Genomic DNA, 14,886 nt, shown 5'->3' with positions numbered 1-14,886 from the left:
AGAAACATTGAACATGGGTGGGAAACTGCGCAGCGTTGCCAAGTATTTGAAGCAAAATTAAGGTTTTTTTTTATGATTTTAAACGTCAAATAGCAGTAAAAACTAATAAAATAAATATAAACTACATTTAATTATTAATTATCTAATTATAGAATTGAAAATTGACGTAATAACATTTATTTAATACAAAATTTTTAAAATTTTGAACAACTGCCATGTCTTTCTGATTGCGCATGCGCAGTAATCAGACAACTACCTGTCGCTGTTTACTGTCAACACATAACAACCTGCTCAGTCGCGCAGCGCGCATTGCGCACCAAACGCGTCGCGATTGTTTATTTACTTGCTAAAATCACAAATGCGATCGACGCTCGACGTTAATTTGCGCAAACGCCAGGTTTTATTCAAGAATTGCATTTGTGATAATAACCATAGCGATTTAAAGTGCAGTAGCGATTCTCGCGGGTCGCGGCTGACGTCATCCAGTGAAAGCAGACGAAGCAGACACTTCTTTTCGGCGCTGACTGCTGGCAGTCCAACTCCGACTTAAGTCACACAGCATATTTCGCCAGAGTTTCGACCTCAACATACAGGAATTTGCGGTTTAATACACACGTTAATTCTCTAACGAGTGTGCAAAATGTAATCAAGTTAAATTTACTCACAAAAAGGACTCGAGTGAGATTTAAGTAAGTTGTGAGAGTTGGAAAGTGTCGTCACTGATCACCCGGATGTGAATGGACCATTCGTAGCGGCGCCAGAGCACGGATCAAAATGTCCCGGTGGAAAAAATGAACGATGTTGATAGTCTGGTCAGTATTGTTTTAGTTCTATACATTTCGTTTAGTTTTAGAGTGATTTAAATGCTGAAATTAAACGTGACTCGCGCGAGAAATGCCAAGCATGCCAAGAATTCCGTTGACATTTAAGTAGGTTAGTAACACGTCTTCACGCGACAAGCGCAATAGCGCAATATTTTATCGACGATCAACTGTCGATTGTTTTCCAAACAAATTTAACCTCAGTTCAAGTTTAAGCAATTTGTATTGGTATCAATCGTGATTTTTCATTGATAACTCGAAAACAAATTGCGCTACGGTAATCATTTTCACTATTATCAATTAAGTATTAAATTTTTCTCCAATGTTGTTTATTTCAAGTAGATCTTATCTTTTAAACTCAACTTATAGACTGATAAAATCAAAATTATCAAATTATACAATTAATTACATTTAGGTCAATAACTCATGTTTGATTACAGTTATCAGAACCATCTTTATGTAATCTGATAAAAAATTAATTCTGAATCAATTTATGAAGAAATCAGTGTTCTACTTTGATTAGTTTCTGAGTTATCGATAAATAAATGAACAAAATCATGTTTGGACCGTTATGCTTCACATTTAGCACGTAAGGTAAAATAAAATAAAAAATAAAAAAATGCAAGAAAATGTTGCGTGAAGAGAGAAATAAAAGCGTGGGATTTTCGCGTTGGAATTGCAAACAATTGATGCGCTCATGATGGTTCATTACTCTATTGTTTCGTTGATAAATTTGTTTCTTCGTTTCTTGTGTTTCGCCCGAGTTTTCGGGCCGTGCTGCTATTTATATTTAACTGCACTTTCACACACATACACACAGTATGAACACGGGTTTGTTCTCAGGCGTGAATCGAATAATAAATATAAAACGCGAATAACAAAAATAGGTATAACAAAATGATGTATATTTGGTTGCCTACCATAGGAACACAAATCAAGCGTGAAGTGCGTTTGAAACATGTAGAGAATTTACTATCTGAATAAATGTGTGTTGGATGGTGACCGTGACTGAGTAAAACACTAATTTATTTAAATTTTCCTGCATAGTTATTCACATTTGACCATGACCATTTTTGCACGCGGATTTATGTGTTATTTTGCTACGTCATTTGTTATGATGCAGTCATCACGTGACTTTGGCGTCATAACAAGCGCGTTGTTGTTTTTTTTTTCTACGCCGCTTACGCTATTGTTCGGAAGCATGACAATTGACAATTAAAACCGATCGAAATTGCGTCCGTGCTTATCCAATTGACGTAGTTTAATCAGTTTAATTCAGTTGACCGACAATAGCCAACGAAAAACCATTCATCGATATAATGCATTGAACAATTCGTTTGTTTTGAGCCTTGCCTTGCAAAACGCAATTTCTAGTCCATGACGTCACTGGTGGTTAGTTATAATCATAAAGCACGTGAATGTGGTAATATTTAATTGTAAATTGCATGTGATTCTGGTTGATTGGTGTGTAAGTTATTAAATTTACTGCATATTTTATTGAATTATGAAGTTTTACGATGCATGCGTATGCAAAACATTGTGTAGGACGGTATTTACTAGTACTGACGTAGCATTAAATTTTTCATGCCACTGTTATCATGTTTTATCAGCGGGTGCAGCGTCACCTACGTCAGGAAATTCCAATTTTCACTGTTTAATAATATTTTTGTGGAACTGGTTAACATAAATATTTTTTGATTCGTTTATATGTCAAAAACGATAAAAAGTAGGATGATTATTTGTAGTTATTATAAAAAGGAAAGCAATTGAGTTTTTTTATGATAGATGTCGCCACTGTTGAATAAATAGCCTGGAGGTTATGGAGGTTGAAGTTTTTTTTGTAATTTTTATTTTTTATTTAAAAAAAACTTTAAATGTTTATTACAAATCACAGTGTAGTCATAAAATACTCAGTGAAATGTCATGCAATAAGGGATGATTTTGTCTTGATTTTTATATTAAACCAGCTCTTGCCCGCGACTTCGTCCCGGTAGTGTTTAATAAAACTGTAATTTGTTTTTACTCTCATGTTCTAGACATAGTATGTGTCAATTCTATCAATAAGATTTGCAATTTTATTGTAAAGAAATTAATTATATAAAGAATTGCTAATAATGCACTTCAGCGCGCCATCTCGGATTCAACTATTTAACTATAACTATGATAGAATGTCAATGCCAACTTTTATCCTATAGAAAAAGGCTGTCTTTAGAGTTTTTCCGGCAATTATTCGATTTTTTCTTGCCGAAAAAATTATCCTTGGACTATAACAAACATTTAAAAAAAGAATTGGCCAAATTGGTCTAGGCATTGTTGAGTTATGCGCTTACCAACAGATCTTGCGATTCATTTTTATATTATAGATCTGTTTACAATTTTCGGTAATTTTAATCAAAATTTAGAAAAACATGTTTTTTGTGTTTTTCTCCCGAAAATATTCCCAATTTTACAATTAGTATGATATTATTTTTTGCTTTTTAATAAAATAAAGCATTTAACAATATATATTGAGAGAATATAGAAGTTGAACATCGTCAAGGGTCGATTTCGATCGTCCTCGCGCTCGTTTTCCAATATTTTCTCGAGCTTTCTAGAGTTTCCTCAAGTCTCCTTGAGTTTTCCTCCATTTCCAGCTGTCTCTCCTCTTTCGCTTCACTCGCGTACATTCGGTCATGATCAACACCGATTTTACCGCCCCCGAGCGTCTACTAAACCCGCACTTCGGTAACATACAGTGTGACCGAAGCATAAAACACGTTTATCCCTAGAAAAAAACTAGTCGTTTTGATTTATTTATGGCGAAGCATAAAAACGTACTCTCCTTTTATCGGCCAACACCCTGTTTAAAGTTGCACAAGGTCGTAAAAGGATTGCGAAACGACTCAACGAATAAAAATAGAAGCGACACACACGTCTCGGCGCAGTGAAGGGGGTTGGTTCATGCATTTTTAAAGATTTCCACGCTCGCGCCTGCTCGAGGAAATGATATTAAATGGAAGTATAGAAGCACTTGGAAGCACCTGGAAGCCGGATGTAGGTTGTGCGGTAAGAGTGCCGCAGAGTGGGTGGAGAGGGTGGGAGGATATCCACGTCTGTCAACGCCAACGGAAAATACGAGTGCGTATATCGCAAGGGAAAAGAAAAGAAAATATAGATTCATTTAGGAACTGATATAAGGTGGAATGATATAATTAAAACAATAAATTTGCATAAATATATTTTAGGCCCTAAGTAGAAATATTCATAATTTAGTAAAAAATGATAATTTCTTTGTCTACAGTCATCAAAATTTTTTGATTTAAAATGAATAACATTTTGCATAAAGCCACGAGGACAAAGTCAATGGCGAAAACTAGTCTATAATATAAAAATGAATCGCAAAATCGTTTTGGCGCATAACTCAGCGCATAACCTTGAACCTATTTGGCCATTCTTTTTAAACGCGTTTGTTGCAAAAACCCAGGATGGTTTTACGGCGAAAAATTCGAATAATTGCCGGGGAAAATGACAACACTTTTCTATAGGATAAAGGATTACGACATTGAATTGCAATCATTACTCTAGTTAAATAGTTTACTGATTCAGAGATGATGGCGCATGAAGTGCATTATTGGCAATTCTGTATATAATTAATTTCTTTAAAATAAAATTGCGAATCACTATTGATAGGGTATTTTATATGGGTAAAAGGGGTAATATAAAACGTCACTTAGGGAGAACTCAAATATAATTTAAATTATAAACAAAATACTTATTGCAATCGCTTATAAGCATTGTTTATAAATACCTATTATTTGAAATAATTTTCGGTCACTTTGACAATCAATTTTGAAATTAGTAAAGTTTAAAAAAAACAGATTTACGACTCCCATTACCACACCGACATACCAGGGTAATGAAGATTTGGTCATAGGGAACAATCGGAATCAAACGAAATCTAGCAGATATCGCAAACATAATATTCCGCAAAGTCCACCCAGTGCATTTCCCACATGAGCCCATAGCCCAAATGAAGTGCTATGAACCACATTTAATTGTTTTTTTAAATCGTTTGCACATTAGACATCAGTTTTCCAAATCTTCATCCATCGCCCTGGCATAGTCATCGGTATAGGAATCATGGTTTTGCTTTCTACTGCGAGTATCGTTTCACCGGAAAGCGCTGAAAAATAAGTCACTTTACAGCATAGGCCATTTAGAGCGGACTAAGACAAAACGTCCGTGGGGTCGCATGACTCCATTGCTAATTGCACTATTGGCAGAAAAACAAAAATATTTCTTCAAAACATTAATGTAATCTGAACTGCACATCACGATTTTGAATGTTTAACTAAGACTATATAATGTTTCATTCGAATATTTACCCGGGCTCAGTAGAGCACTTATCTTCGAATTGCGTGGACGTAAAAATTAGATCAGCGGAAACTCAAAAATAAAATATTGGCGTATCTCAATGATACACGCGATTTACGCCGATTTTTGAGGGTGGCACTGGGGGACCGCAGGAGCAGGTAAGGAACGCCGTTTACGCGGTACCGTAACTATTTTTTCTGCGTGGATATATGGGTGACTCCCATTACCCTCTGACTCCCCTACTATGTCTAGAACAAGATAGTAAAACCGAATTACAATTATATTAAACACTATCGGGCGAAGTCGCGGGCAAAAGCTAGTAAAATAATAAAAATAACACAATTATCGTAAGAGTATAAAGGAATAAATAATCGAGTATTTAATTTAATATACATATTACTTGATATATTAATTAACTGAATTTAAAAAATTAAAATACGAAATATTACGTTTTAAATAAATAATGAAAGTGATAATACGTGTTCATATGAATAAAATCAGTTGGCCATGGCCCGGCTTGCGCTATCAATTCACTCCTGCACGCGCCTGCAGACTGGCTGCCGGTGTCGTCCTGCCGTGCACACGCTTCACTCCTCGCTCGCGCTGCTCGCGGCACGCATTCAACCGGCGGCGTTCGTTGCGTGCAGTTCGTCGCGGATCAAACAACCAGCAGGACTGCTTCTGCTAGTCGTAGCCGTTTACACGCGCGGTGTGGCGTATTGGTAATTGCCCGCGTTATTTATTTATTTCCTGCACGCATTCGACGCTCCTCGTGGGATTTTCGCGATTTAACACTTTGAAAAAGTTAACATCTTGGATTAAATCAGTGAAAACGAATGAAAAACTCTATAAACCAAGTGAAAATCCACAAAATTGACCAAAAATTATCACAAATCAACACTGTGCAAAAGATAATAGTGATTTTATTCATATTATAGACGAACACGTGTTGCGGTGCATAGAAAGATTTTATTTTTAAAGAAATTTAAAGAGGATTTGTATTGTCATAGTATCGGGGAATAATTGCTGTCTGTGCATCGTGCATCAACTGTGCGTATCGATCGTGTCGTGTCGGCCTACCCTACAAGGCCCTACGTCAATGTGTTTCAAATTTTACACTTTTACTAAAACCAAACCGAACTATTCATAATTTTTTATGAAACTGTGATTAAAATATTACAACGCTGGGGTTTAAGTATTCATATTCACCCTTAGTATATAGGGGGTGAGTCATCTGCAACCCTTCAACCCTAAATCGATTCGTCACCAAGTGGAGTGTACTAGACTGCAGATATTACTTGAAGTGTGAAAATGTTACTACCTACGACCACGTTAGCAATAAGTGCAAAAGACTATGGCGTACCACCGATCTCTGGCGGTGGTAATGGTAATAATAATTTTAAGGGCGGTAAAGGGCGACGTATGCTGTTTGCGCGTACAATGCCGCAGTTTGAGCCCGCTCTGCACGTCCAACTCGTCGCTGGCTTCCAATCAGAGCTTTTCCAGTAATAACTCCAATTCGAATGCGAATAATAATAAGAGTGGTAATGTTACGGGCAATAAACAGGCGAGAAATGGTTTTGGTTCGTTGGGGCGAGGAATGGGTGGCATGCGGTTTCGATTTGGGGCGAGATGTGGTCTTAAAGCCAACAAACAGAAACCAGCGGGGAATACAAAGTGGTATATCAAGGTATTACATTATTAAATAACTTTTATTTTGTGTTTTTCATATCAAAGCTTTATTTCATCGTAATTAATTAATTTCTGAAAAAAAAAACAATCAATTAAGTTTCATTTTTCTGAATAAAATTTATTCAACATTAAATTCTACGTATAACTATGCAAATATTCGAATGATCATAGTTTTTATAAAAAAATTCTAGAAAATTTATGTCAGTATAAAATTTTTAACTTTATTTGTGAATAACTTTTTGTGCAATAATCATACCAACAATATTTTTGAACAACCAACTGTAAAATTTAATACATTCCAATTTCTGAAAGTTAAATAGTTTTAACATGATTAGTTTGCGAGTAATTAATGAATAACCACAAATATGTAACCTAAAACTCATTATAACCTATAAATTCCGAACTAGTTTGTATGTCGACGCTTCTCGACTCATTTCAATTTTAGAAGTACGTACGTATTCACTTCTTAGTTGAAATTGAATATTGCATGGTAATACGTGACCACGTGTAGAGGAAGCGGCAATAGAAGGTACGTGCGAGAGATGTAATGCAATGTGAAGTGAACCTTCAACTTAGAGGCTGGCCGCGATGGAACGCCAGTACTGTACTTGCGGTAGATATTGGGGATTTATAAGGATACTTAAGAGCAGTAAAACATTGCAAAATTGAAACAAACCAAAGTTTGGCACAACTTGTGTTGGTACCTGTCATATCAGTTATATGTGAACAAGTTGGCACTTTGCCAAAGAACTCCACAATTCGAGCAGACAACGTAATTTAAATTTAAAAATTGTTTATTTTCATAAGATTTGGGATTTTTTAATGATTAATCGAAATTTTATATGAAGCAGGGAAATTTTATTCTAAATTGAGATGTTTTTACTTCTGAAATATTGCTTTAACCGTATTGCCGAATTATTTTAGCGTGATGTGAGCATCTTCATTAGTATAATACCAATTACTTTTTATAAATAAACTAGACTATGCCCGCGACTTCGTCCCGGTAGTGTTTAATAAAGATGTAATTCGTTTTTACTCTCTTGTTCTAGACATAGTATGTGTCAATTCTATCAAAAAGATTCGCAATTTTATTTTAAAGAAATTATGCATATAAAGAATTGCTAATAATGCACTTCTGCGCGCCATCTTGGATTCAACTATTTAACTATAACTATGATTGCATTTCAATCCCAACTTTTATCTTATAGAAAAGGGCTGTTTTTAGGGTTTTCCCGGCAATTATTCGAATTTTTCTCGCCGTAAAAACCATCCTTGTACTTTAACGAACATTAAAAAAAATTGCCCAAATTGGTCTAGGCGTTGTTGAGTTATACACTTACCAACAGATTTTACGTGTAATTTTTATATTATAGATTTAAAAATATTGTTTCTACAGAATAAAATGATAAATATTACGAAAAAACTATGCTTGGTGTAAAAATGTTTACATTATGAATGAAAACATACATAAACTTGGACTTTTTTTAAACTTTTGTAATAAACAATGGCCTCTACACAGAATCTTGATATGCATTATACACGCGTGCGTTCACGCTAATCGTGTCGCTTAAATAGAATATTAGAATAATAAACGTGAACATCTGTATGCGTTACCTACATGTAATATGCATGCGAGTGACACAAATCATAGCAGTATTCAAGGAGAAACTTACTTAAATTATGTCGCAAGCACAAAGCACAACTTTTTCTATCATTTTCGTTAATTATAACTGATCACTTAATCGCTTTTAACACTTTACGGTTGTAATTATCCTTTTAAATAGTTAATTGTTGCACTTTGGCACTCCTTGCAATCGAATTTACAATACTAGTTTTTGTTGTTCGAATTTTATGCAACTGCATGACTCAGATTTCCATTATTGTACGCATTGGAAAATTTTACCCGCACTGGCGATCAAAATATTTAATTGTTTGTTTGTTAGAGGAAAATTCATGGGATTTTTGATATATTCCATGAGATATTTCAAGGCTTATCTAAATTTATGAGTGAATTTACGCAAATTAATGTAAATTAACGTTAATTCATGTGAAATTGTCGTGTTTATTTGATTTACGCTCGAAAAAAATTAAGAGTATTTTTTTATTCGTGAATAATCGTGTTTTTCCATTCAATTGTTAATTGTTAGCATAAAAAAATATTAATTTGCTTCATATTATTATTATTATAAGTTTCGTAATACTACACTTGCATCCGAGAAATTCTTCCAAGTTCTGTGAAACTTTTCTGCAGCGAATGCAAAAATAGAACAAAACAAACGACAAGTTAAGTTTACAGTACGTTAACAATAAAGCCGCTCTAAATATAGAACTTATTACGGTGCCATTGTACCTAACCTAATAAACGTTTATGTTTACTTTACTCATAGTTTTGCGGTATGATTCATTTGCGATAATTTATTATTACACATAACAAAGTGACACACAAATCGCAATATCGACTTCGACTTGTACAACGAAACCAATAAGACACGGCGTAAAATGCACGAAAAAACATTCTTATACCGTTTACGGCAGCACAAAGTTAACGCACCGATAATTTTCTGGTTTGACAAGACCGTAAATAATGCACGAGTTGATTCATTTGATTGTTTTTGTACTTTTCTTACGCGGAAATGAGTTTGATTCCAGAAGTTTTACGTTTAATCAATAACTGAGTATTTTTTCGTTTATTTTCTCGGAAAATCGTTTTTTTCTTATTGTGACAATGTTGGTTTTGAACTTAGCTAGTTCAAGCTTAGCTAGCTAGTTATTTATTTATTATCGAATGATGTTTATATACATAATAATTATTTAACTTATAGTAAATATAAGTTGATTCTCTGTCAAATTGTGGAAATGACGTCAATAGCGTGTGTTCACCTTTTTTCGCGTGTTACACGATAAGAATGTCAAATATTACTAACCTATAAAATAAAATTAGTTCCCTCAAAACGCGGAAAATTTTTTTTTTTAATAAAATACGTCATATATGAACATTTATGTTTTTCTATGGGTGTGAAGTGTTAACACAAAGTCTAATCAATCAGATGTAAATAAATTTTGAGGTTAGTTTAATGTTACATAGGATGCAAGCCTAAAAAACATCAAATAACGCAATTTTTAAATAAATTATAAAATGCCTTTTTGATATTATTGCTGAAATAAATAAGTATGATTTCGGCTTATTTCTGAAAAACAAAATTTAACTGATTGCTTTTTAAATCTAACCTTGATTATACTTTTGTTGTGCTTGTTGTTATTGCTCTGATTCCGGAAATAATTGTATCAAAATATTATTTCGAACGTGTTCAAAAGTATGGCAGCAATTTGTTTTGAATGTTGTACTATTCATGTTGCATTTGGTTTTCGTACGTACGTACTTATCTATTAGTAATCGGATATGCGAAGGCGAAAATTCTTTCGAAGTGCAATGTCACAGCCTGGTACAAATACGCATTTAATGATAGAGCACGTGTTACGCACACGCATGATTACGCAAAACGAACTTTTATCAAGCGGACAATATCCAAATAACCAAATAACAAAATAGAAAATTAATCAATCTACACGCGTAGCATGTAACAAACAGTCGGCTGAAAACAAATGATTAGACAATTGACTATTTCTTAGTATTTTAATTGTTTGCTTGTTACTGAATGGATGAAAATAATTTTTAAAAAACAATACGCACGTGCCGATTGGACCGGGAACTCACTCGTGGCGACTTTCAGCATAAAACAAAACACAACTATAAATACTCGTAAACAGTAGCATGCGCCTCCGCGCACTCTCTCACAATTAAAACCGCACGTGTCCAGCGCAATTTCTTTCCGCACGCGTAATAAACGCTAATCGAAAGCTATTCGCAGATGCCAATTCTATTTAAGCTTACGCGAAGTGTAGGAGTTTATATCATAAATTCAACGACACGTTTTGTACCTATTCTTCCATACTTTTATGCTTTATATATTTTTTTAATTTAAACACACAAGGGGCGTCTTAAGTTTTGTGTGTGCAGCCAGTTGTGAAGAAGAAAATTTGTTCTTTGTTCGAAAACTAGTGAGTAATGTGAGTTTGAGTGACTTGGGGATCGAGTGTGCTCGCTCGAGTGGGACACGAACTCGTCCACATCCTCGTTAAACGCGTGCACATCCTGTCTCCGGCGATTAACTAGCAAACACCCAACACGCTCACAATTCGTGACACTGAGTTATCTGTTATCTTGTCTTTCACTAACGTATTTCCTCATTTCGTCGCCTGGCGGCCATTTTGTTGTGTTGTGCATTCGAATATGTTTTGATTTGATTTTCTGTTTGTTCCAGCAGCCCACATGGCGTCTCTGGGGCGAAGAGAAATCCGACGGTGCGCTGTATACAGTCTACTTAAAAAAAGTCCGCTATCATCGACCGACGCGCTCGCTCTCACAATCCGGGCACTCGGATTCCGAGGACGAGATCTCGCACCTGGAATGGGAGACGGTGCGGGTGCGTTTTGTCAAGGCTGGTACGTTGAAGCGGCTTGTAGAGGCGTTGGCGACCGACGATGGCGAGTTGGAGACGACCTACATTAACGTCTTCCTTGCCACATATCGCAGTTTTTCAACGCCGAAGGAAGTTCTACGGTTGCTATTGCAACGTTATGAGGAACTTTCCGCTCCAACTGAGAACGGCAGGGGGGATCAACACGAACAACACAGAAAGTAAGTGTTATAACCTATATTCTCACCTTTTGTGTAATATTGGTTGCATATTTCGTGTTGTGCTTTAAACTAATCTTGAATATTTTTGCTTAGGACTTTAATATCAGCTCTCCATGTCTGGTTAGACAGTTACCCGGAAGACTTCAAAGAATCTCCAAACCACCCTGCGCTTAGGCAACTTGTCAGTTTTTGCGAACAATTTCTACCTGCAACCGAACTCGAAGCGAAAGTTCGTCATCGTTTAGATCGTTATAGCCGTGAACAACCTCCGAAAATCAACGAATCACTCCTCATCCCACCAGCCACTCTTGCGTTACGCACTGCTCTACCGGGCTGGAAATGTTACCGCCTCCCAGAGGTACCAGTCAAGCATTTTGCCGAACAACTAACCCGCATGGACGTGGAACTGTTCAAAAAACTAGTACCACATCAATGTCTGGGCGCCGTTTGGTCACGCCGTGATAAAAGTCGCTCACATGAAGCTGCGACTGTCTTGGCAACAGTCAATCAGTTCAATGCGGTCTCATTTCGTGTGATATCATCAATCTTGGTCGAGCCGGGTCTTAAACCACTGGATCGTGCCGCAATCATCACGTGTTGGATTGACGTCGCACAGGAACTGCGCGTGTTGAAAAACTTTTCCAGTTTGAAGGCAATTATCAGTGGTTTACAGTCAAATCCAATTTATAGGTTGCAAAAGACCTGGGCGGTTATGAACAAAGAGAAGTTAGAAGTTTTTGATGAGTTGGCGAGGATTTTCAGTGAAGATAACAACCAGTGGACGCAGAGGGAACTGCTCATGCGCGAAGGCACCGCTAAATTTGCGGATACAGTCGGTGAGAACGATCGGCAACTGCAAAAAGTGTTCCAGAAACAGAACAATCACAGTGCTAACATCAGCTTTGGCACCATTCCATATCTGGGGACGTTTTTAACCGACCTCACAATGATTGACACAGCGATACCTGACAGTATTGCCGACGGTTTAATCAACTTCGATAAACGACGGAAGGAATTCGAAGTGCTTGCTCAAATCAAACTGTTGCAAGGTGCTGCCAACGCGTACCATCTATCAGAAGATGTAGTTTTCGACCGATGGTTTGATTCTATTTTGATACTGGATGATCGCGAAGCTTATCAATTAAGCTGTCAAATTGAGCCGTCCAATAATAACATCACCAAAAACAAGAAGAAAACTCAAGGCCATCAAAAGAACGATTCAATCGCGTCGAATTCGAGCAGTAACAGCTCACAATTCTATTGCGATATTGATTCTACCCCTAGCTCACCTCATAATAGCATCGAGCGCAAACTAAGCCCTTCACAGCTATCGAATAGTAGCTCTAACTCATCTCTACCTTCATTAGACGCTTCATTAACCAGTTCCCATTCGGGGAATGGTAAGTTGTCGGTGCCAGTCGTGCCTGGCCTCAGTCCCATCAGTCCGAATCATTCGCAAAAATCCAGTCCTGATTTCTATGTCATCAAAGTGACTTTTGAAACGGATAGCGTCGAGACTGAGGGGATTGTTATGTACAAGAGTATTATGCTCAGTAATAATGAGCGGACACCGCAGGTGATTAAGAATGCAATGTATAAACTTAGTCTAGAAGGTTCGCCGGATGATTACACGTTAGCGCAGGTGCTGCCCGAGAAAGAGATGGTTTTACCACAGAACGCGAATGTTTACTACGCGGTGAATACAGCGTTTAATCTCAATTTTATCTTGCGGCATAAAAGCAGCATCAAAGGGGCTGCTGCGGCGGGCGGGGATAAAGCTAAGGGCAAATCAAAGTGAATCAAAGTAATGAAAGCGTTTATGATTGCGGCCATGTTTATTTCTGGTTGTTTATGATTAACTTGAAACCATTTCAGAAAACAGTATTGATTTTTTAGTGATTAATCTGAAACGAAAAGAATACATGGTTTCCAACATTAATTTTTATTTAAACATATAAAAACTAAATGAATTGTAATGAGCAAATACCAGTTTGAAGAGAATGTTGGTGCTTTGATTTTTATTTTGCTTTATTACAACGAGCGGACAACAATTAGGAAATTATCGATCAATTTTAATTTATTTAGTGCGCTAATTATGTACTTAATATATCAATTACAATTGCGAGTGTAAATTGTTAATTCTTTAACGCTTAAATGATAAAAACTTAAAAAAAGCGAATATAACAACTGTGATAACTCGATGAAAAGCAACTGGAACTCTTTAGAAAAGAAGTAAAACAAAATAAACAAGAGTAAAACTGTTTAAGTAGGACACTGATTAAGTTGACACTAATGAATGTAATACTCTGCGTCGAAAGAAATTATCTATACACACCCACTAGGAATAATGAAAATAACGCATCACCAATTTATCTCTAAACAAAACTACTCTACTGTAGACAATTTTTATAACTATATACAATAATACAATTTTACTTAGAGTATTAAACAAAAGGAACACAAGATCTGAATTTTAATAATGAAGCTCATATCAGGTAATCTTATTATTTATATATGTACATGTAACAAATAAATTATTTCAAATAATTAGCTGTCTTTTAAGTACCCAAGAGACGTATGCGGCCGAGTTTGCCTCAGCTTCTCTAATGGTTACCTTGGTTACCACTTGTGGAGCGATGTTCGTCGTTTTGATTTCCGTCTTGATTATGTGCATGCTGGCGATTAGCTTGTACATAAATTGAATTCACGACTTCGTTAGCGTAGATTTTAAGAAATATTAGCCTAACTGATCTATGTTTTGTTTCTTGAACATATTAAATGCCCGGGTACATAAATTGCAAGTCTATATTGTAACTAGAGTAGAGCAGACATAGGATCCTCGATTTTCTAGGATTTCAAGGACGAATTTGTTATTAAATCCAAGGATTTAATACTATAGCAGTAGGCAACGGCCATACCACGTTGAATATACCGGTTCTCGTCCGATCACCGAAGTCAAGCAACGTCGGGCGCGGGTAGTACTTGGATGGGAGACCGCTTGGGAACTCCGCGTGCAGTTGCCTTTTTATTTGTAACAATAATTATTGATATGTTTATATTTTAACTATAGAAGTGACTGTGAATGTGACTTGATTCAGGACACCGTATGATGGTAGTGGTTGATTTGATCTGTTAGAGGTAGTTTCCGACGGAAAATAATATGAATTATTGAATATTTAGCCGATTTTTATTAACTGAAATGATATAGGTATATAATTTGAAAAGTAAATTACTATAGAAGTAAAATTTGAATGTGTTTATGCTTTTTTGTAGTTTTTGAAGATATTTGATGCAATTTTAAAGAAAATATGTGATTTTATG

The 14,886-nt window shown here is 36.0% G+C and overlaps 1 non-coding gene across 1 annotated transcript; it reads left to right on the top strand.

Moving 5' to 3' along the window:
* The first annotated feature begins 14,469 nt into the window (after positions 1–14,469).
* On the top strand, positions 14,470–14,588 carry LOC135796780 (5S ribosomal RNA). Its single transcript, XR_010549404.1, has one exon. It is a non-coding gene; the product is annotated as a 5S ribosomal RNA (ribosomal RNA).
* Positions 14,589–14,886: the final 298 nt, after the last annotated feature.

The sequence above is a fragment of the Atheta coriaria genome, unplaced genomic scaffold (genome assembly GCF_025399875.1).
Source record: "Atheta coriaria isolate IRGN ID8LTWV9N9 unplaced genomic scaffold, Caltech_Dcor_3.1 hic_scaffold_7_pilon, whole genome shotgun sequence".
Classification (NCBI taxonomy): domain Eukaryota; kingdom Metazoa; phylum Arthropoda; class Insecta; order Coleoptera; family Staphylinidae; genus Dalotia; species Dalotia coriaria.
The sequence above is the reverse complement of the archived record's forward strand: the minus strand, read 5'-3'. Positions and strand labels throughout refer to the sequence as shown.